General features: G+C 44.3%; 1 protein-coding gene across 4 annotated transcripts in view; it reads right to left on the bottom strand.

Moving 5' to 3' along the window:
• The window catches only part of LOC122935669 (beta-galactoside alpha-2,6-sialyltransferase 1-like), a 418,780-nt gene that overhangs the window by 57,939 nt on the left and 336,938 nt on the right, over nucleotides 1–23,903 (bottom strand). The gene's annotated exons all lie outside the window — the stretch shown is intronic.

A 23,903-nucleotide genomic window follows, 5' to 3' on the forward strand; every position in this document is an offset into this window, starting at 1 on the left:
CCCAGCCACAACAGGACAGCGGTAACGAGAGATTTAGCAGGATATAAATTTGAGGCCTAGTATTTAGGCGCTGGGTGACAGGTATAAGTTTAGTGACAGAATTAGACTTGGAAATACACAGTAGCGGGTGTGTGTGAAGTTATTCTGAATGACCCAATGTACACCTTGAATATTATATACCCTTTTAGGGATAGATTTCAAATAGCTCTGATATAGCAGAAACCACTAAATTATGAAATTGCTAAATTGGGAATTGTATTTCAACCCAGAACAAAAAATGTGCTTTGACGGACACTAAATAACTTTCCCAGCCACAACAGGACAGCGGTAACGAGAGATTTAGCAGGATATAAATTTGAGGCCTAGTATTTAGGCGCTGGGTGACAGGTATGGGTTTAGTGACAGAATTAGACTTGGAAATACACAGTAGCGGGTGTGTGTGAAGTTATTCTGAATGACCCAATGTGCACCTTGAATATTATATACCCTTTTAGGGATAGATTTCAAATAGCTCTGATATAGCAGAAACCACTAAATTATGAAATTGCTAAATTGGGAATTGTATTTCAACCCAGAACAAAAAATGTGCTTTGACGGACACTAAATAACTTTCCCAGCCACAACAGGACAGCGGTAACGAGAGATTTAGCGGGATATAAATTTGAGGCCTAGTATTTAGGCGCTGGGTGACAGGTATGGGTTTAGTGACAGAATTAGACTTGGAAATACACAGTAGCGGGTGTGTGTGAAGTTATTCTGAATGACCCAATGTGCACCTTGAATATTATATACCCTTTTAGGGATAGATTTCAAATAGCTCTGATATAGCAGAAACCACTAAATTATGAAATTGCTAAATTGGGAATTGTATTTCAACCCAGAACAAAAAATGTGCTTTGACGGACACTAAATAACTTTCCCAGCCACAACAGGACAGCGGTAACGAGAGATTTAGCAGGATATAAATTTGAGGCCTAGTATTTAGGCGCTGGGTGACAGGTATGGGTTTAGTGACAGAATTAGACTTGGAAATACACAGTAGCGGGTGTGTGTGAAGTTATTCTGAATGACCCAATGTGCACCTTGAATATTATATACCCTTTTAGGGATAGATTTCAAATAGCTCTGATATAGCAGAAACCACTAAATTATGAAATTGCTAAATTGGGAATTGTATTTCAATCCAGAACAAAAAATGTGCTTTGACGGACACTAAATAACTTTCCCAGCCACAACAGGACAGCGGTAACGAGAGATTTAGCGGGATATAAATTTGAGGCCTAGTATTTAGGCGCTGGGTGACAGGTATGGGTTTAGTGACAGAATTAGACTTGGAAATACACAGTAGCAGGTGTGTATGAAGTTATTCTGAATGACCCAATGTGCACCTTGAATATTATATACCCTTTTAGGGATAGATTTCAAATAGCTCTGATATAGCAGAAACCACTAAATTATGAAATTGCTAAATTGGGAATTGTATTTCAACCCAGAACAAAAAATGTGCTTTGACGGACACTAAATAACTTTCCCAGCCACAACAGGACAGCGGTAACGAGAGATTTAGCGGGATATAAATTTGAGGCCTAGTATTTAGGCGCTGGGTGACAGGTATGGGTTTAGTGACAGAATTAGACTTGGAAATGCACAGTAGCGGGTGTGTGTGAAGTTATTCTGAATGACCCTATGTGCACCTTGAATATTATATACCCTTTTAGGGATAGATTTCAAATAGCTCTGATATAGCAGGAACCACTAAATTATGAAATTGCTAAATTGGGAATTGTACTTCAACCCAGAACAAAAAATGTGCTTTGACGGACACTAAATAACTTTCCCAGCCACAACAGGACAGCGGTAACGAGAGATTTAGCGGGATATAAATTTGAGGCCTAGTATTTAGGCGCTGGGTGACCGGTATGGATTTAGTGACAGAATTAGACTGGGATATGGCCAAAAAATAACCACACTATTGCTGGTTAAATGCACTTGGTGACGGGCGCAGCTTGCCCCTGATGTAGTATATGGGCAAAAAATGAACAGACTATTGCTGGTTAAATGCACTTGGTGTCACAGCTTGACCAACCACACTACTGAGGGTTAAATGCACTTGGTGACGGGCGCAGCTTGCCCCTGATGTAGTATATGGCCAAAAAATAAACAGACTATTGCTGGTTAAATGCACTTGGTGTGACAGCTTCACCCTGATGTAGGCTTTAGCCAGAAAACAACCACACCATTGAGGGTTAAATGCACTTGGTGACAGGCGCAGCTTGCCCCTGATTTAGTATATGGCCAAAAAATGAACAGACTATTGCTGGTTAAATGCACTTGGTGTGACAGCTTCACCCTGATGTAGGCTTTAGCCAAAAAACAACCACACCATTGAGGGTTAAATGCACTTGGTGACAGGCGCAGCTTGCCCCTGATTTAGTATATGGCCAAAAAATGAACAGACTATTGCTGGTTAAATGCACTTGGTGTGACAGCTTCACCCTGATGTAGGCTTTAGCCAAAAAACAACCACACCATTGAGGGTTAAATGCACTTGGTCGCAGCTTGGATGCACTTGGTCGCAGCACCGCACAAGACACAAAATGGCCGCCGATCACCCCAGAAAAAAGTGACTGACAAACGGTCTGGGCAGCCTAAAAACAGTGAGTGAGCATTTGAATTTCAGCAGCTCAATGATGCACAGCTGCAGATCGATCGATTAATCAAGTGAAGTCCTTTGGAGGAGTTAATCTGCCTAATCTCGCCCTACTGTCGCATCCGCAACCTCTCCCTACGCTAATCAGAGCAGAGTGACGGGCGGCGCTATGTGACTCCAGCTTAAATAGAGGCTGGGTCACATGGTGCTCTGGCCAATCACAGCCATGCCAATAGTAGGCATGGCTGTGACGGCCTCTTGGGGCAAGTAGTATGACGCTTGTTGATTGGCTGCTTTGCAGCCTTTCAAAAAGCGCCAAGAAAGCGTCACAAAAGCGCCAAGAAAGCGACGAACACCGAACCCGAACCCGGACTTTTACGAAAATGTCCGGGTTCGGGTCCGTGTCACGGACACCCCAAAATTCGGTACGAACCCGAACTATACAGTTCGAGTTCGCTCATCCCTGGTCCACATCCGTGATGCGGGGTGCACACGGCCGGTGCCTGTGTAGTTCGGCCCCGCTGTATGCGGGCAGCAATACGGCCACTGCCAGGCAACAGCTATGTGCATGAGCCCTAAGCCTGATCTATGAATGCTCCAAGCCTGGTGGTAAATCAGACATATATTTAGACCCAGAACACAGGTCTAAAAAAAAAACTGCCATAAAAAATGACCCCCTCTGAGTCCTAGGAGGGTAGAGGGGGTTATATATAAACTTTCAGGGCAATTGAAGAAACTTTGGTTCATCCTAATTCGATTGGTGTCCGAACCCAGAACAAATTTTTACTGGTTCGCAGTGATGATCTGGCATGCTCAGCCGAACACCAGTTCGGCACGAGCATCGCTATGGTCGGCCAGACACCGCGTGTGCTCAAGCGCGATGCTCTCGTCCGTGTATTAAAATATAATTTAGCATCTATTTCTGAATTGTTTTTGAACTCCAAACCCCTTGTACATTAGAGGCAAGGACCTTATCCACTCAGCTATAAATCTGAATGCTAAACTGTGCCAAAAAAAACCTCATAGAAGTTTCTGATGTAGTGAGTATTCCTATTCAGCAGACTTATTTTATATTTCTGTGCAGGTCAACATGTAGCTCTATAGTGTAGTGACATTTATACATACAGTCGCAAGAAAAAGTATGTGAACCCTTTGAAATGATATGGATTTCTGCACAAATTGGTCATAAAATGTGATTTGATCTTCATCTAAGTCACAACAATAGACAATTACAGTCTGCTTAAACTAATAACACACAAACAAATAAATGTTACCATATTTTTTTTGAACACACCATGTAAACATTCACAGTGAAGGTGGAAAAAGTATGTGAACCCCTAGACTAATGACATCTCCAAGAGCTAATTGGAGTGAAGTGTCAGCCAACTGGAGTCCAATCAATGACATGAGATTGGAGGTGTTGGTTACAGCTGCCCTGCCCTATAAAAAAAAACACACACCAGTTCTGGGTTTGCTTTTCACAAGAAGCATTGCCTGATGTGAATGATGCCTCGCACAAAAGAGCTCTCAGAAGACCTACGATTAAGAATTGTTGACTTGCATAAAGCTGGAAAGGGTTAAAAAAGTATCTCCAAAAGCCTTGCTGTTCATTAGTCCATGGTAAGACAAATTGTCTATAAATGGAGAAAGGTCAGCACTGCTGCTACTCTCCCTATGAGTGGCTGTCCTGTAAAGATGACTGCAAAAGCACTGCACAGACTGCTCAATGAGGTGAAAAAGGATCCTAGAGTGTCAGCTCAAGACTAACAAAAGTCTCTGGCATATGCTAACATCCCTGTTAGCGAATCTACGATACGTAAAACACTAAACAAGAATGGATTTCATGGGAGGATACCACAGAGGAAGCCACTGCTGTCCAAAAAAAACATTGCTGCACGTTTACAGTTTGCACAAGAGCACCTGGATGTTCCACAGCAGTACTGGCAAAATATTCTGTGGACAGATGAAACCAAAGTTGAGTTGTTTGGAAGAAACACATGACACTATGTGTGGCGAAAAAGAGGCACAGCACACCAACATCAAAACCTCATCCCAACTGTAAAGTATGGTGGTGTGGGCATCATGGTTTGGGGCTACTTTGCTGTGTCAGGGCCTGGATGGATTTCTATTATCGAAATAAAAATGAATTCCCAATTTTATCAAGACATTTTGCAGGGGAACTTAAGGCCATCTGTCCACCAGCTGAAGCTCAACAGAGGATGGGTGTTGCAACAGGACAACGACCCAAAGCATAGAAGTAAATCAACAACAGAATGGCTTAAACAGTAGAAAATACGCCTTCTGGAGTGGCCCAGTCAGAGTCCTGACCTCAACCCAATTGAGATGCTGTGGCATGACCTCAAGAAAGCGATTCACACCAGACATCCAAGAGTATTGCTTAACTGAAACAGTTCTGTAAAGAGGAATGGTCAAGAATTTCTCCTGACCATTGTGCATGTCTGATCTGCAACTACAGAAAATGTTTGGTTGAAGTTATTGCTGCCAAAAGAGGTTCAACCAGTTATTAAATCCAAGAGTTTACATACTTTTTCCACCTGCACTGTGAATGTTTTCATGGTGTGTTCATTAAAAACATGGTAACATTTAATTATTGGTGTGTTATTAGTTTAAGCAGACTGTGATTCTCTATTGTTGTGACTTAGATGAAGATCAGATCACATTTTATGACCAATTTGTGCAGAAATCCATAAAATTCTGAAGGGTTCACATACTTTTTCTTGCAACTGTATATGTTTTTAGCCATAATATATTTACTAGTGTTGATCGAGCACCATAGTGCTCGGGGGCTCGGGCCGAACACCCGAGTATAATGGAAGTCACTGGGAGAACCCGAGCATTAAACCAGGCACCCCCTGCTCTTAAGAGGGGAGGGTGTCTGGTTCATAGTAAAAGGTCAGAAATTGGGGCGCATGCGCGAGGCTCACGAGGAAGACATGCTTTAGTGAGCTCCGCACCACTAGCCGATTCAACCCTTACTTTAGAGCCTGATCCGGGCTCCACTAAGCCACATGCAAGGGACCCTGAAGATGACCCGCACCAAAGGGAAGTCAAGATTACCGTGTACACCCGCTCCTTCGCAGACCTTACCGGAACTTTTCCAGCAGACCAGGCAAACTGTCAATGGCGGACACCGCTGCAGAGCCAGCTAGCCCTGCCTCCTCGTCTGATGGCGGCCCCGTGCCGGACATTGCTGATCGATGCACAGGCCAGGAAGACCTGTACAAGAATATATCAGCCCTGTTCCGTTCGGAGTTGTCTCAGGCAGTCTCAGAATTTTCACTCCAGATTCAGGATCTAGGGAATAGAGTCTCAGAGCTGGAGACACGTACTGACGACATATCGGATGCCTTAGGCCGCGACAGGGAAGACATTAACTCCCACGAGGCACAATTGGCAGACCTGGAACTCAAAATTGAGGACCTTGAGAACAGGTCCAGGAGAGGAAACCTACGGGTTAGAGGACTCCCTGAATCGTTTCAAGATCTGCAAGCCACCCTTTCCACTCTGTTTACTACTTTGCTGCCGCAAGAGGAGATAAATCTCCTGAAGATGGATCGGGTGCACAGAACTCTGGGGAAGCCACGTAATTCAGATCTGCCAAGGGATATAATCCTCAAATTCCATCACCCGGAGACGAGAGATAAAGTTTTATCAGCTGCCAGAGGCCTCTCCGCTTTACCGGGGCTACCTACATCAGTCCACCTGTATGCGGACTTAGCCCCATCTACACTCCACAGGAGGCGGGAAATGAGGCCGGTCACTCAGGCCCTACAGAAGGTGCAAATCAGGTACAGATGTGGTTTCCCCTTTAACCTAACTTTCCAACTAAATTCCCGACCTCATACGGTCCGGTCACCGTCAGAGGGGCTAGAAGCACTACAACGGGCCGGGATACAATGCGACCTGCAAAATCCATCAATTTCCACGCCGCTACCACAGCGGCCGGCGAGAGTATGGACTAAAGTTACTCCACCCTCTACTGGTTCGAACAGACCGAGGTTCACCTGACCTATACTTAATGCGCCATACCCAGCGCTTTGCTGAGAACGTTTTCCTCTCTCAGGTCCTGTTTTATATAAGTCTCTTAATATATGACCTAGAAATGTGCACATGGTTATGTTATTTTCTTATAGGGTATCGGCGATGCAGATTTTCATGCTGACCCTAATCATGGGTTTATATGGAAGGATATTGTCCGCCGTGGTTTGGCTGACTTTGCTTCCACATCTGCTAACCAAACATGTTATAAGTTATGGGCCTCACAGCTCTTTTTGTTTTTCTACGTTAGTTTTTGTCCTTTTTATGTTGTTCTATCCTATTGACTTATACTTAGAGGCAATATGTACACGATTTGGAAAAATGTGATGATTCGGATTATTGAGCGGGAGGCATGTCTGAGTGCAGATGACGTCGGGCGTCTTCCTATAAACGGTTTCTCCCCCTAAATCTATATGATGTGTAAATTCTTAACTCATAATGTGAGGGGATTCAATTCCCCTAGGAAGAGGAAAACAGCCTTTGCTATACACCTTAAACACACGCCCGACGTCATCTGTCTGCAGGAGACCCATTTCACTCCTACTTCCCATCCAAAATACAAGTATACCAGATACTATTCATCCACCTTCACTTCAAAGTGTAGAGGAGTGATCATCCTGCTGAGGAATTCCTTTCCTATAACTGTCACCCACTCACATATTGACCCAGAGGGGAGGTTTGTTATTCTGGTAGGGACCTGCAGAGGAGAAGTTTTATGTTTGGTTAATACTTATGCCCCCACTGTAGGCCCCATTTCATTTCTGGAGAGTATGGGTAAAATAATTGAGACACTCTCCTACCAAAAAATAATTTGGTGCGGTGACTTCAATTTAGTTCTTCATCCTGTGCTGGACCGTTTAGCTCCACAACCCACCCCACGTCCCAAAGCCCAGACAAGCAGGATTAATCAAGTCCTACAGTCCCTCTCCTTAGCTGATACGTGGAGGGAATATAACGGCCCACAAAGGAGCTATACGTACTGCTCCCCTGCACATCAGATTTACTCTCGTATAGATTTGATTTTAGCATCCACTTCCAGTCTTCCCAGTTTGTCCTACTCCAGGCACCTAGTATCTTCCTGGTCAGTCCATGATATGGTCATTTCTGATTTTACATTACCCCACCAAAACTACACCAGACCACCCTGGAAACTGAATGAATCCATCCTGACCCAACCTGCGATACTCACTCAATTGCAGGAGGATATCTCACACTTCTTTACCGATAATGCCTCCCCTGAAATTGATCCTATGATGCTATGATTAACACATAAGGCATTTGTTAGGGGCAAACTGATAAGTATTGCGTCCAAACGAAAGAGAGAGCGCACCCATACCCAAGTTAACCTTGAATCAAAACTGAACAAACTAGTATGGGCACACCAGAGATCCCCATCATTATACCTCATAAAAGCCATTAAAGATGTGAAACAGCAACTAAACATAATTCTCACTAACAACACGGAAAAGGCCCATCGCTGGACAGGATCCTTCTATTACAGATATGCTAATAAGCCAGACAAATCTCAAGCTAGTCAGCTTAAAGCGAAACAAAAGACTAACCAAGTATTTTAAATACGTACTCGATCAGATCAAGTCACCTCCCATCCAGATTCCATCTACAAAACTTTCCACAAATACTATGAGCAACTCTACACCGCCCCTAGAGGGAACTCTGATTCTCAGATTGAGAATTTTATATCTTCAATAAGATTACCCATATTAACACCAGAGTCACAGTCAGAATTGTGTAAACCAGTTTCAGCAGAAGAAGTGGCACATGCAATTAAGTCCCTCAAACTGGGAAAAGCTCCAGGCCCAGATGGATACTCCGCCCTCTACTATCAAAAGCTGGCACCCGTACTTACCCCCCATATTACTAACCTCTGCAATCAGCTAATGCAGGGATCCACACCCCCTGAAGAATTTCTCAATGCTGCAATCACGGTTATCCCTTGCTCACATCCAACTATAGGCCAATCTCACTACTGAACATAGACAACAAACTCTTTACCTCAATACTAGCAAATAGACTCAATAAATTTCTCCCAGACCTTATCCATAGAGATCAGGTGGGCTTTATCCTGGGTAGAGAGGCACCTGACAACATTAGGAAAATCATGAATATCATACAGTCCTCTAATACAAACAAGACCCCATTGGCTCTCCTGGCGCTGGATATTGAGAAGGCTTTTGATACTGTCACCTGGCCTTACCTCTATAAAGTCCTCACTGCAATGGGCATTAAGGGCCCCTTTCTTATGGCTATCCAAGCACTATATTCTAAACCAAAAGCTAGTCTTAAAGGGAACCTGTCACCTGGATTTTGGGTATAGAGCTGAGGACATGGGCTGCTAGATGGCCGCTAGCACATCCGCAATACCCAGTCCCCATAGCTCTGTGTGCTTTTATTATGTATAAAAACCGATTTGATACATATGCAAATTAACCTGAGATAATTCAGAGCTTGAAAATGTGACTCTTCTCTGGTTACACAAGTAAGATATGACTCTTCTATGTTAATTTGCATATGTATCAAATCGTTTTTTTGACACAATAAATGCACACAGAGCTATAGGGACTGTGTATTGCGGATGTGCTAGTGGCGATCTAGCAGCCCATGTCCTCAGCTCTATACACAAAATCCCAGTGACAGGTTTCCTTTAAACTCCCTACCACCCTGTCCCACCCTATCCCGATTGGGAGGGGAATGAAGCAGGGTTGCCCACTCTCCCCAGCTTTGTTTGCCCTAGCCATTGAACCCCTAGCAATCCACATACAATCTCATAGTGACATTAAAGGATTATCAATTGGAAAAACTGAATATAAACTAAGTATTTTTGCTGACAACTTATTATTATCGATCACCAACCCCATCATCTCTTTTCCCTTCCTTCTAAAACCAGTGGCGTCGCCAGGGGGGGGCCAGAGGGGGCCACGGCCCCCCCTACATCATGCTCGGCCCCCCCATGTGCCCCCCCAACTAAAATGCGCCTCCCCCCCCCAAAGTGAGCCGCCGCCGCCGGGCACAGGGAGATGAGCGCTTCCATTGCGCTCATCTCCTTACTACTGCCTGTGCCAGCGGCAGTGCAGGGGAGGGAGAGGCGTGTCCCTTCCCCTTGCTCTGATAGGCTGCCGGCACTAGGCCGGCAGCCTATCAGAGGCCGGCGCAGGCGGCGCGATGACGTCATCGCGCTGCCTGAGCCATACAGCGTGGGGCACAGACCAGAAGAGGCCTGCATCGCATCGCTGCCACTGAGGTAAGTATAAGTGTTCTTTTTTTTTTTCTTACAATAGTGATACTGAAGGGGTGGGGGACTTAATAATGCCACATGATGGGGGGGGACTTAATAATGCCACATGATGGGGGGGGACTTAATAATGCCACATGATGGGGGGGGACTTAATAATGCCACATGATGGGGGGGGACTTAATAATGCCACATGATGGGGGGGACTTAATAATGCCACATGATGGGGGGGGACTTAATAATGCCACATGATGGGGGGGACTTAATAATGCCACATGATGGGGGGGGGGACTTAATAATGCCACATGATGGGGGGGACTTAATAATGCCACATGATGGGGGGGGACTTAATAATGCCACATGATGGGGGGACTTAATAATGCCACATGATGGGGGGGGACTTAATAATGCCACATGATGGGGGGGGACTTAATAATGCCACATGATGGGGGGGGACTTAATAATGCCACATGATGGGGGGGACTTAATAATGCCACATGATGGGGGGGGACTTAATAATGCCACATGATGGGGGGACTTAATAATGCCACATGATGGGGGGGACTTAATAATGCCACATGATGGGGGGGGGACTTAATAATGCCACATGATGGGGGGGACTTAATAATGCCACATGACGGGGGGGACTTAATAATGCCACATGACGGGGGGGACTTAATAATGCCACATGACGGGGGGGACTTAATAATGGCACATGATGGGGGGGACTTAATAATGGCACATGATGGGGGGGACTTAATAATGGCACATGATGGGGGGGGACTTAATAATGGCACATGATGGGGGGGGACTTAATAATGGCACATGATTACTGGCACGTAATGGGGGGCTTATTACTGACACGTAATGGGAGGCGACTTAATAATGGCACATGATTACTGGCACGTAATGGGGGGCTTATTACTGGCACATGATGGGGGGCTTATTACTGGCACATGATGGGGGGCTTATTACTGGCACGTAATGGGGGGCTTATTACTGGCACGTAATGGGGGGCTTATTACTGGCACATTATTGGTGGGCACTATAGGGGCATCTACTGAGGCAACACAAAGAAGGGGTGTTTTATATGGGGGGCTCTGTACAGTAGCATTTTATACTGGGACACATTATGGTGGGTACTATGGGGAAGGGGGGAGAGGAGTACTATGGAGTCATCTACGGGGGCACTAAGAAGGGGTAATTTATACTTGCAAAATTATGGGGGACACTGAGGGCATCTACTGGGGCATTTTATACTGGTACATTATGGGGGGCACTAGGAGGAAGGGGGAGAGGAGCACTATGGGGGCATTTACTGGGGGCACTATATAGGGGTATTTTATACTGGCACATTATGGGGGACATTAGCTCAACTGGGGGCATAAGGGGGTATTTTTTGCATTGTCACATTATAAGGAGAATTATTTCTACTGGGGGGCATAATGGTGGGCTTTATTACTCCCCCATGGTATGACCCCCTAGTAGCAGCACCAGCCTCTCCCTGCTCTGCTGTCCCTCTGCCCCTTCTCCAAATCCTTATTATGAAATCTTTCTCATTAGGATAAAACACATCAGCTCCGCCGAGCCCCCGGCCAAGTGTGGAAGTGGTGTCCGAGATCCCCAAGGGCCAAGCCAAGTAACTGTAAGTGTTCATGTGAAATATGTTTATGTTATACACATATAGCCTACACTGTGCCACACAATATACAGTATACCTCTACACTGTGCCACACAATATACAGTATACCTCTACACTGTGCCACACAGTATACCTCTACACTGTGCCACACAGTATACCTCTACACTGTGCCACACAGTATACCTCTACACTGTGCCACACAGTATACCTCTACACTGTGCCACACAGTATACCTCTACACTGTGCCACACAGTATACCTCTACACTGTGCCACACAGTATACCTCTACACTGTGCCACACAGTATACCTCTACACTGTGCCACACAGTATACCGTATACCTCTACACTGTGCCCCACGATATACAGTATACCTCTACACTGTGCCCCACGATATACAGTATACCGCTACACTGCCACACAGTATACAGTATACCTCTACACTGTGCACACAATATACAGTATACCGCTACACTGTGCCCCACAATATACAGTATACCGCTACACTGTGCCCCACGATATATAATATACCGCTACACTGTGCCACACAGTATACAGTATACCGCTATACTGTGGAGTCTGTTCTATAAGCACCCTTGTTCTGTGGCGGCGGACAGAAAATAATCTGGAAGTGCCTCTCCCGAGACCAGGCTCTGGATCCGCCACTGGTCTGGACTGCTCACAGGAGTGTACATTTCTTCTAAACTGTAATCCGTATCCTCTGACCTGCAGAAATGAGCGCTCGCTCGATAACAACTAACAGGCAGTACCTGTAGGCTGTAGCCTGGCCCTGTTACCGAAGCTAGCAGAGTGGTGTAAGGTTAAGGTACTAGTAGAGATGAGCGGCTGCTGAATCCTGATTTAAAGTTAAAGTTACTGCAGGATATGGATTACGGTTTAGAAATGTCAAATGTACACTCCTGTGAGAGGCGGGGAGGGGGATCTGTGGATGACACTGTAATGGAGGGGGAAATGGGGATGACACTGTTATGGAGGGGGAAATGGGGATGACACTGTCATGGGGTGGATCTGTGGATGACACATATAGCATAAGATGCTATACCCGGTATGTGGCATCCACAGATCCCCCCCATAGCAGTGTCATCCACAGATCCCCCTCTCTATAAAAGTGTCATCCACAGACAGCTGGACTTTTCTTCCCTGTTGCGGTTTTAGGTATCGCAGCATTTCGAAGCGTACTTGTGTAAATGTATCGTTGTTATAGCTGCCCCCCTACTTTTGTCCTGGCCCCCAGTGTGCCCCCCCAAATTTTGAAAGCTAGAGACGCCACTGTCTAAAACTCCTGGACTCCTTTTCCAAGGCCTCAGGCCTAACAATCAACCATGCCAAGTCTGAAATGTTGTTATGTAATACTCCAGAAGCAACGAAAACATTATTACTGCAAAAATTCCCCTTTCAACATAAACCACAGCACATCTCTTACCTAGGAGTTTCAATACCGGGTGTCCTTGAAGCTAGATATAAAACAAACTACTTGTCAATGTATACGTCAAGATCTGTTAACTTGGCAAAAGCTTCAGGTATCTTGGGTGGGGAGGATTAACATTACTAGGATGGTGATACTTTCGAGACTGTTATATCTGTTTAGAGCCCTCCCAGTCCCGGCCTCCATACTAGACCTAAAATCTCTTCAAAAGGATGTGCTTAGGTTTATTTGGGCACATAAGCATCCCCGTATCTCCAAAATAACCATGTGTTGGCATAAATCATTAGGGGGGTTATCTGTCCCAGATTTTGTGAAGTACTATAAAGCAGCTAGATTAGCTCAAATGTTCCTGACTCACCTAGACCCAAAGTTACGTCCTCTATGGATTGAGATGGAGATTTCTAATATTTCCCCTTGTTCTTGGAGAGCCTTAATCTGGAATGAGGGTACTGTCCCACACTCCATACGCTCTAACTCCCTGTTGTCATACTACTCACTGATTCTCTGGCGATTGGTCAGATATAAACATTCTCGCCATATCTTTTAGGGAACCCCAAATTCTCCCGGGTCTCCAATGTCACAATTTCACGTGGTGGTTAAACAACTGACTCTGCACATTATATAGGTTCCTGACTAGAGGCAAACTGATCTCAACCACAGATTTCAAGGATAGCCACTCCCCTCCAGTTGGGGAATATCTTAATATGAACTAAGTGTTCTCCTTCCTGAGGTCTTTACAAACGCCAGATAAGAATATTAAGTTTACCCCGTTTGAACGATCTATTACTTACTCCTTTTATAGACAGGGATTATTGTCTTGAATCTACGGATCTCTATGTTCCTTTCCTGAAGGAGATAAGCTGCCATATATGAGGGCTTGGGAGGAGGACATACAACAAGAATCCCCACCCTCCAAATGGTATCAGAGATCCCAAACTCTCACAAAAGGATCCTGGCAGGTCACATTAGCTGAAACTTCAATTAAAATACTGCACATAACATATATGGTACCTGCCAGACTCCATCGTATCTATCCAGAGATTTCTCCCAACTGCTTCAGAGGTTGTGAGGAAGAGGGATCTATGCATCACATTTGGTGGTCTTGCCCAGTTGTTAGACGTTTATGGGCCCAGACAACTTCTTTGCTGTCAACAGTATTGAAATGTAATTTCCCTATGACGCTACCTTTATGTTTGTTAGATGACAAACCCCACTGGCTAACATATGTCAAATTCAAGCTATCACAATACATACTGATGGCTGCCAGAATTCACATTGCTTTTAAATGGCGCACTGATTCACTCAGCTTCCAAACAGTGCTAGACAGAGTTAACAGAATTCTCCAATGCGAGAAGATGTCAGCTATACGTACTGACACATTTAACACATTCGAAAAAAGTATGGGAACCTTGGTTCTCCTCCTCTTATGTCTCAGACATACGTTACAGTATCTCTTTGTGATTGACATATCATCATTTTTTGGTGTAACAGGCTTCTCTCTGCTCAATGTAACTTCCACACATGTTCGATGGATTGTCACTGCTATTCTGAATACATAACGAAATGTGAACAAATATGTGTATGCCTCTAATATCCACTTTTGCTTTATGTAATTCTGTTTAAGAAATACCCTTGTAAGTTTTCTTGCTTACTTATGCCTAAAAACCAAATAAATACTTTTTGAAACTAAAAAGGTCAGAAATTGATGGAAACACCACCGAAATGGATCGGGAAAACAGAATGGGGAGGATGTCCGGATGCATCTTGGACTCCCAGGTCGTTGCTGGGAACGATGTTGTCCGAATAGTACGCCACTTTTATAGACTGACAATAATACGCACAAAACCGAAGAAGAAAAAAATCTATTTTAGAGGAAAAATTGTTAGGAAACGTTATTTCCTGTAAAGTTACTTGTATACAAAGTGCAATTTCTGCCAAAAATTACAAGGAAGAGGCACTCCAATACAACCTGTATATCACATAAAGGAGGGCCTCATTCACATTGTGGTACAATTGTTCATGTATTGAGACTCCTACACTCATAAAGCCTATGCACTAAGTTTAAGGGCTTCCAAAAATTACAAGGAACCGGCACTCCAATACACCCTTGATGGCATGCTGGTGGCCCTCAAAAACATTTAGAGCAAGGGCCTGATGATCTGACCATCTAAAACATTATGAGTGAGGGCCTGCTGCCGCTTTGTTGACTCTAGATAACCTGGGGCCGATCGCACGTCCCCCTGACGGCGACGATGCATTCGGATGTCTTGCCTATTAACTTTTGATGTTATTGTCAGTGCAAACCATGTTGACTACGGGTTAAGGGTTAATCAGGGTTTGATTCCGGAGAGGGAGCCTGAGAAACAGCTACGGCTACCACATCCAAGCAAGGCATCGTGCGCACAAATTACCTATTGGGTATAATTAGGTGAAGGCCTGCAGGTGAGCAGACCCTGTAAAAGATTCACATCCATATGTGGTGGGACTAACCAATCTTTGACAATTCCCACTCACCCCGGATCCTGCCCTAGCTTTATTATCATTAGGTATAGATACATTTACCTTTCTACATGCTATCATTATCTCTCATGTGTGTATAGCAGTAAGACACAAAATTGCCTCATCATGAAAAACTCAAACTCCGATACATATCTCTACTATTATTAAAATGGTTAACGAACAGTGTTGGTATGAGAAGATGTCTGCCTCGGCATTCAATTACTTAAATAAACACCGAGTTAGATGGGAAATCCGGACTTCATCCACATTATACTCACCAACTTCTTAAGTGCTCCTATACGATCTAAGTATCTTAATGTGTACTGATATATATAGCAATGTATTTTCAATGCGCATACATTACTACAAATATAGTATTTTGCTTATACTAAGCCCTTACTTCTTTCATCTACCACTTAGATGACCTGACTCTCGATAACTGCCTTGTGATATAACAAAATATAACTACATACGTGATGTTATGATATATCCCTCCAGTTACTTTATTAATGTTTTTTTATACTATAAATAACTTGTAAACTGCTGCCATGTCGGGTACCATTTTCTGACCTAATGTATGTAACTGAACATATATGGCACACAAAAATAAAAATGATGTTTAAAAAAAAAAAAAGAATGAATCAGTTTGACTCCATTCCGCCTCTATTCCACTTTGGAGGCAGACACCAAAACTCTGCTTGACGAAACTGAGCCAAATGGATACGTCCTGAAACACAATGTAAGTCAATGGGGACGGATCCGTTTTCACTGATACAACATGGCACAATAGAAAACGGATCCATCCCCCATTGACTTTCAAGATAGATCCGTTTTGGCTATGTTAAAGCTAATGCGGTTGTATTATCTGAACGGATGCGTTTGTGCAGATCCATGACGGATCTGCACCAAACGCGAGTGTGAAAGTAGCCTAACCTAGTGGATGGCCAGTTTGTCCGTATGCATGGTTTGACAACAAGCGCATTAGACAAAAATATTTCTGTGTTTGCGATTGATTCCACACCTCTATCTCAAAAGTGTCTCTCTCAAATGGTGCAGGACATTCGTCTAAAGGTGGGAGATTCTCATATTGAATCAATTTCATGTTTTGTGCTGGAGGGTTTGCCTGCTCCTCTGGTGCTAGGTTTACCATGGTTAACCAAACATAACCCTACCATCGATGTGAGACAGATTCTCGATTGGAGTGATTACTGCATTGACAACTGTCTCAGCAAGTCGCTTTCTGTTGTAAGTACTAAAATGTTACCTTCTTTCCTTTCAGATTTTTCTGATGTTTCTCTGAGGGTGGAGACCAGGAGTTGCCTCCTCATTGGGAGTATGATTGCCCCATCAACCTTATTCCCAGGGCTAGATTGCCAAAGTCTCGGTTGTATAATCTTTCTGAACCAGAAAGAGTAGCCAAGCAAGAGTATATCACCGAGAGTTTGGCTAGGGCCTCTTTCACACGACCGTATGGCTTTTTCAGTTTTTCTGTTTTTCACGGATCCGTTGTTTCGTTTTTTGTTTTCATTGTCTTTCCGTTTCCATTCCGTTTTTTCGTATGGTATATACAGTATACAGTCATTACATAGAAAAAATTGGGCTGGGCATAACATTTTTAATAGATGGTTCCGCAAAAACAGAATGGATACGGAAGACATACAAATGCATTTCCGTATGGGTTCTGTTTTTTTTGCGGACCCATTGACTTGAATGAAGCAACGGAACATGAATTGCGGGCAATAATAGGACATGTTCTATCTTTCAACGGAACGGAAAAACGGAAATACGGAAATGGAATGCATGCAGAGTACATTCCGTTTTTATTTTGGAACCATTGAAAGGAATGGTTCCGTATATGGACCGTATATGGAAAGCAAAAAACGGCCCATAAATGGAAAAAAAAACTGTTGTGTGAAAGAGACCTAAAGGTCATATTAGACCTTCTAAATCACCAGTGGCTGCAGGCTTCTTCTTTGTTAAAAAATAGGATGGAACTCTTAGGCCATGTTTGGACTTCCATGAGCTTAATTGCATCACTATCAGTGATCCCTATTCCCTTCCTTTGATCCCAGATTTATTCAATCAGATTGTCGGTGCCAAGGTGTTCTCTAAATTGGATTTGAGGGGGGCATATAATCTGGTAAGAATCAAGGAAGGGGACGAATGGAAAATGGCCTTTAATACTCCTGAGGGTCAATTTGAGAATCTGGTCATGCCTTTTGGTTTGACCAATTCCCAAACTCTTGGCGCACCTTCACCAGTAGCTCAGGCAAATTGGGATAGGTTTTGAGAACCGCTGAACCACAAAGTTTAAGACATGGGCTAGGCATGGGATGTGTGTGAGCTTGCCGAGCTAAAAAGCCGCCATCAATTTACGGCCATTATTAGACACAACCATGCCTGGTTCTAGGTTAAGTGGCGAGAGCCACAGCTCAGTCTGGTCTCTTATCCCTTGCCACAGCTCTGCGGCAGTGTTCTGTTTGTCCCCTAAGCATATCAGCTTCAGCACGGCTTGTTGCCACTTCCCCACTGCAGTGCTACACTGCTTCCGGCTATCGACTGATGACTGACTGGTGCTGCACGCAAATAATTTGAAGGTGGAAGTGGAGGAGGAGGCGGAGGAGGAGAAGTGGTTGGAACCACTAACGTAGGTGCTGGCAGCAACCCTGATCAACCTTGGAATCGATAGCGCCTGTGCCATCCCAGGGTACAACTCACTCCCGGCCTCCACAACATTCACCCAGTTAGCCGTCAGGGAAATGTAGCGTCCTTGATCGAATGCACTTGTCCATGTGTCCGTGGTTAAGTGGAACTTCCCAGTAACTGCGTTGGTCAGGGCACGTGTGATCTTAAGGGACACATGTTGGTGTAAAGCAGGCATAGCACACCTTGAAAAATAGTGGCGGCTGGGGACTGTGTAACGCAGGACGTCCGCCGACATGAAGCTGCGGAAGGCTTCAGTGTCCACAAGACTAAATGGCAACGTTTCCAGGGCCAGTAATTTGGAAAGCTGCGCATCTAGTGCTATGGCCTGTGGGTGGGTGGCTAGGTATCTGCGCTTGTGTTCAAATGCCTGGGGTAAGAACATTTGTACGCTGCGCTGGGACACGGAAGTGGATGTGGTCGCTAATGGTTCTTGCAAAGGTCCAGGTGCAAGGCAGGAGGCATCCTGGCCTACACATTCAAGAAGGGATTGGCCAGCACGTGACACAGGGGAAGAGGAGGCAGTGGTGTGACCCGCAAAAACAGATTGTGGACCCAGGCATTCGGACCACCTATTACAGTGATTTTATGCCATGTGGTGGATCATGCTGGTGGTGGTGAGGTAGATAGTGTTCACACCCCTGCTCAGTTGCAAATTACAATTCTTTTGTCGTCCACACTTTCCTCAAAAAAGCGCCAGACTGCTGAACACCTACCCCTGTTTGGCGTGGCCCGCCTTCTCCCTTTTGCCACCCCACTGCCTCTTCCAGCCTGTTGCAGTCCTGCAGATCCCTCCCCCTCTGTACTGCTGTCCTTGCTCAGCTTTCCACCTTCCCAGGTTGGATCAGTGACTTCATCGTCCACCACCTCCTCTTCCATTTCCTCACCTTCACAACCAGACAGCTGAGAAGCTCTGACAGAGGCCTTTCAGAACCTCCTCCTTGAGTTTCTGTGTTGTGGTATTCAGCTCCTCCTCTCGTCAGCCTCTCTCAGCTGTCATGAGTTGGACTAATTGCTTCCCTTTAAATTCTTCCCCAGAAGGCTTTTCTGGGCGGCTTATACTACTTCCTGGAGTGTGTGTGCACGCTGACTCTGTCCTCCTGTTTGCTTCAAAGCTAAGTGTTGTACCATTATCTGTTATCTGTTTGCTGGATCCCAGGTGACCCTGACTCCCTCCGTATCTTGTGTAGGGAGCCGGTGGTCGTGTCCCCTCACTATTGTAGGGTGCTCAGGGCTTTATAGTCAAGGTTCGTGGATATGCAAACCTCCACCATTCGGATCTTTGCATAGGCTGAGCAGCCAGGGAAAGTGCCAGGTCTTCTGCAGGGGTCTCCCTTGGTTCCTTAGTTTTTGGATCCAGCGAGTCGTTTATACATGTTGCTTTGCCTTGTTTCCTGTACACCGTCCGTGACACTCACTCTGTGCTCATCCGCCTGACTTGTTGACCTAATCACAATCTCAGTGATTGATAACTGTGTCTCATCCTCTTCCTCAACCTCTTGAGACAGTAATTGCTTTTGAGTTATTGGCAACTGTATCTCATCATCATCCACCTCATTAAACAGTAATTGCCATTCCCCATCGTCATATTCTTGACTGTGGATGCTCAAGAGTTTGGGAATTAGGGTACAAGATCTGTCCCCCTTCAAGCGTGCTTGGCGAGAGGACCAAATCAAGGAATGGCGAGGAAAAGAGGTCCTCGGAATATCCGAGCGTGGGATCACTTGTTTGGCCAGACTCTCTAAGGTGGAAGGAATATAAAGACTGGACTTGGTGGAAGACAGGGTGGTGCTTAACCAACTGGTAGTATTATCGGCTGCAATCCAACCGACCACCTGGTCGCACTGGTCTGACTTCAAGAGTGATGTCCTGCGTTGTCCTGCAAACTGGGACATGATGCTAGGTATCGTTGATGACTGTTTTTCTTGTGCTCTGGCAGCTGGCACAGTTTCAACATGCCCAGGGCCACGGCTTCTGCGTGCACCATCAGCATCACGACCACTTCCCCCGTCCCTTACTGCTCGCCTTCTTCATTTTAAATGTGATATATGCTTTAAAGTATGTCACATGTACAGTAACGTAGGATTTTGAAGTGTATGCGCCAATTTTTTTTAAAAGGTATTTGGGATGTGGAAACGTCAAACAGGAGAAATCCCGCAGATAATGTCAATACTGTCACCAGCGGCTAGTAAAAAATTACAGGGAATGTCACAGGTATTTGGGATGCGGAAACTTTATACAGGAGAGGTACCACCGGTAATGTCACTGTCCAAAGCGTGTACGTAAAAAGTACTCTGTATGTCACAGATAACATTTTTAGGCGCACACGTTACACTGCAGATTTGGCACTGGTAATCTCACTGTCCGCAACGGACACCGTCTACAGAAATAGCACACTGGATGTCACCGATATTTTAGGTATGCGCACACTTTACACAGGAGATGTGGCGTGGATAATTTAACTGTCCGCAGTGGACACCATCTACGGAAAAAGTACACTGGATGTCGCTGCTATTTTAGGGATGCGCACACTTTACACAGGAGATGTGGTGAGGAAAATTTAACTGTTCGCAGCGGACACCGTCTACGGAAAAAGTACTTTGGATGTCACTGTTATTTTAGGGATGCACACAGTTTACACAGGAGATGTGGCGCAGAAAATTTAACTGTTCGCAGCGGACACAGATATTTTAGAGATGTGCACACTTGAAAAGGTTTCTGTCACCTGAAAAATGGGTATGAAGCTGGCTGACATTAGCGATGTGCTAATGTCAGCTGAACATAACTATATTATTGCCATTTCACTGCCTTTATTGAGAAAAACAAACTTTTATAATATACTAATTCGCCTCTAGTAGCAGGGGGCGTTGAACCTGCTCCTAGAGGCTCCGTTTGCCCACCTTTTTTCACGCCCTTCTTCTCTTGATTGACAGCTCTACTCCCGCCGGCCGTGTCTGCAGTGTAAATCTCGCACTGTTCAGTATTCGGCACAGTCGCAGTAAGAAAGCCAGCAGCCGCCGAGCGTCCTTCCCTCATTGCACCTGCATCGAATACTGAACGTCGCGAGATTTACACTGCAGATATGGCCGGCGGGAGGAGAGAAGCGCTGCCTTGCCCTTTCAATCAAGAGAAGAAGGATGTGAAAAGAGGTGGGCAAACGGAGCCTCTAGGAGTAGGTTCAATGCCCCCACCCCCTGCTCCTAGAGGCTAATTAGCATATTATAAAAATTTGTTTTTTCTCAATAAAGGCTTTAGGCAGTGAGATGGCACTAATGCAGTTATGTTCAGCTGACATTAGCACATCGCTAATGTCAGCCAGCTTTTCAGGTGTCACCCATTTTTCAGGTGACAGAAACCCTTTAAACAGTAGATGTGACGCGGATAATTTAACTGTCTGCAGTGGACACAGTCTACGGAAAAAGTACACTGGATGTCACTGATATTTTAGGTATGCACACACTTTACATAGGAGATGTGGCGCGGATAATGTTACTGTTTGCAGCGGACACCATCTACGGAAAAAGTACACTGGATGTTACTGATATTTTAGGAATGTGCACACTTTCCACAGGAGATGTGGTGCTGATAATTTAACTGTCCGCAGCGGCCTATAAGACGCTATTTAGTGTAGGATGCGCTAAAAATATATATTGCTGCTGTCACACACAATAGTCCTTTAAAGGACTTTTGGGTCTCTGAAAAATTTTCTAATGAAAATCTTCCAATAACACTCCCTACACTCTGTCCCTTCCTATGCACAGCTCTCCCTAATACTGAGCAATTTAGTGCAGGTTGCGCTACAAACATAGTGTATATTGCTGCTATCACACACAATAGTCCTTAAAAGGACTTTTGGGTCTGTGAAAAGTTTTTGTAATAAAAATCTTCCAATAACACTCTATACACTGTCTTTCCCTTTCTATGCTCAGGTCTACCTGACTAAGACTGAGCCACATGTCATTAGGTGCTTTATAGCAGAGTTCCCCAACTCCAGTCCTCAGTGCCCACCTGCCAGTCATGTTTTCAGGATTTCCTTAGTATTCAGCAGGTGATATAAATAGTGTCAATGCCTCAGGACTTACCACACGTCTTCATTCTGTGAGATATTCTCAAATCATGACCTGTAGGTGGGCCCTGATGACTGGAGTTGGGGAACACTACTTTATGGCAAGAAACTAATAGTGGCTCTCCCAATTACTCGCCCTGGATTAGTGCTCTGTCTATAGTGACTCACCCAGCCACTAGTGTGCAAAAGAATTCAAATAAATAAACACTAGGCAGGCACTTAATATCTGGTTAATACAAAATATGTGTTTATTGATGAATAAAAATGTTGTTTATTTGATAATGATTTTAAAACTTGGATTAGACTAAAAAGTGATTAAAAGGGTTGGCAGGATAAAAATGTATGATGGGTAGTAGTGATTTATATATCATTGATTGATGTGTCTTTTAATAAGTTGGTGGTTGAAGTTCGATCATAGATATGAATACCTAATGCAATTTTGTTGCTTGCAGGTAAATGTCCAAGGGAGTGAAAAAATTATAATAGTGATAAAAATGGTGAAAAAATTATCAAATAATAATAATTATAGTAGGTGATGATAGGAATAAGGTAAAATGATAAATAGATCAAAAATAGAATAAGGGAAGGATGAAGGATACAAAATAAACTTTAGTCGATGAAGTAGATGTGTAGTTGGGTTATTCCAATGTCAATTATAGATGCTTAGTAAAATGAGTGGTGTGCGCCAGCAGGGTGAGTGATGGTTATGCCAAGAAAGCAGTGTATAGTAATAGGGACTAGTTATTACTCAGTGTGTTTGATGGCTCAATGTCCGCTATTGTCGGTGGCATCCCATATGGCAATTAGCTAATACTCACCCTGCAGTCAGACTTTTCGCTGTGTGATAGCAGTGCTGGATTCAGTAATAGTCCCCGGCATCTTGCTGCTTCATGTTGTATGTTTGCGCGGTCTGTGTAGCTGGCTTGGCGTCTCATGTGATCTGCCACGTGGTTTCCTCTGTGCCGGTCAGCTGATGCTGATGCTTCTATCCTGCGATATGTTGATCCTATTGTTTTCTTCTGGTTATGCAGAAATCCAAAATCCTTCAATAACGGTGTGGGTAATGGTGGGTAGTCTCATAGGTGATACCCACCATTAGCCACACAGTCATTGAAGGATTTCTGTGAGTAATATCTAGTCCCTATTACTATACACAGTTTTCTTGGCATAACCATCACTCACCCTGCTGGCGCACACCACTCATTTTACTAAGCATCTATAATTTACATTGGAATAAACGAACTACACATCTACTTCATCGACTAAAGTTTCTTTTGTATCTTTCATCCTTCCCTTATTCTATGTTTGATCTATTTATAATTTTACCTTATTCCTATCATCACCTACTATTATTACTATATAATAATATATGTAAATATATTATGGCTAAAAACTTATATATACATAAATGTTTCTGCCGTGATTCAAACTTGTACATTAGAGTCAAGGATGTTAACCACTACACTATAGAGCAGGGATCAGCAACCTTCGGCACTCCAGCTGTGGTGAAACTACGACTCCCAGCATGCACACTTGCTTAGCTATTTTCAGAACTCCCATAAAAGTGAATTAGCCTGCTGGGAGTCGTA

The sequence above is a fragment of the Bufo gargarizans genome, chromosome 4 (assembly GCF_014858855.1).
Source record: "Bufo gargarizans isolate SCDJY-AF-19 chromosome 4, ASM1485885v1, whole genome shotgun sequence".
Lineage (NCBI taxonomy): Eukaryota > Metazoa > Chordata > Amphibia > Anura > Bufonidae > Bufo > Bufo gargarizans.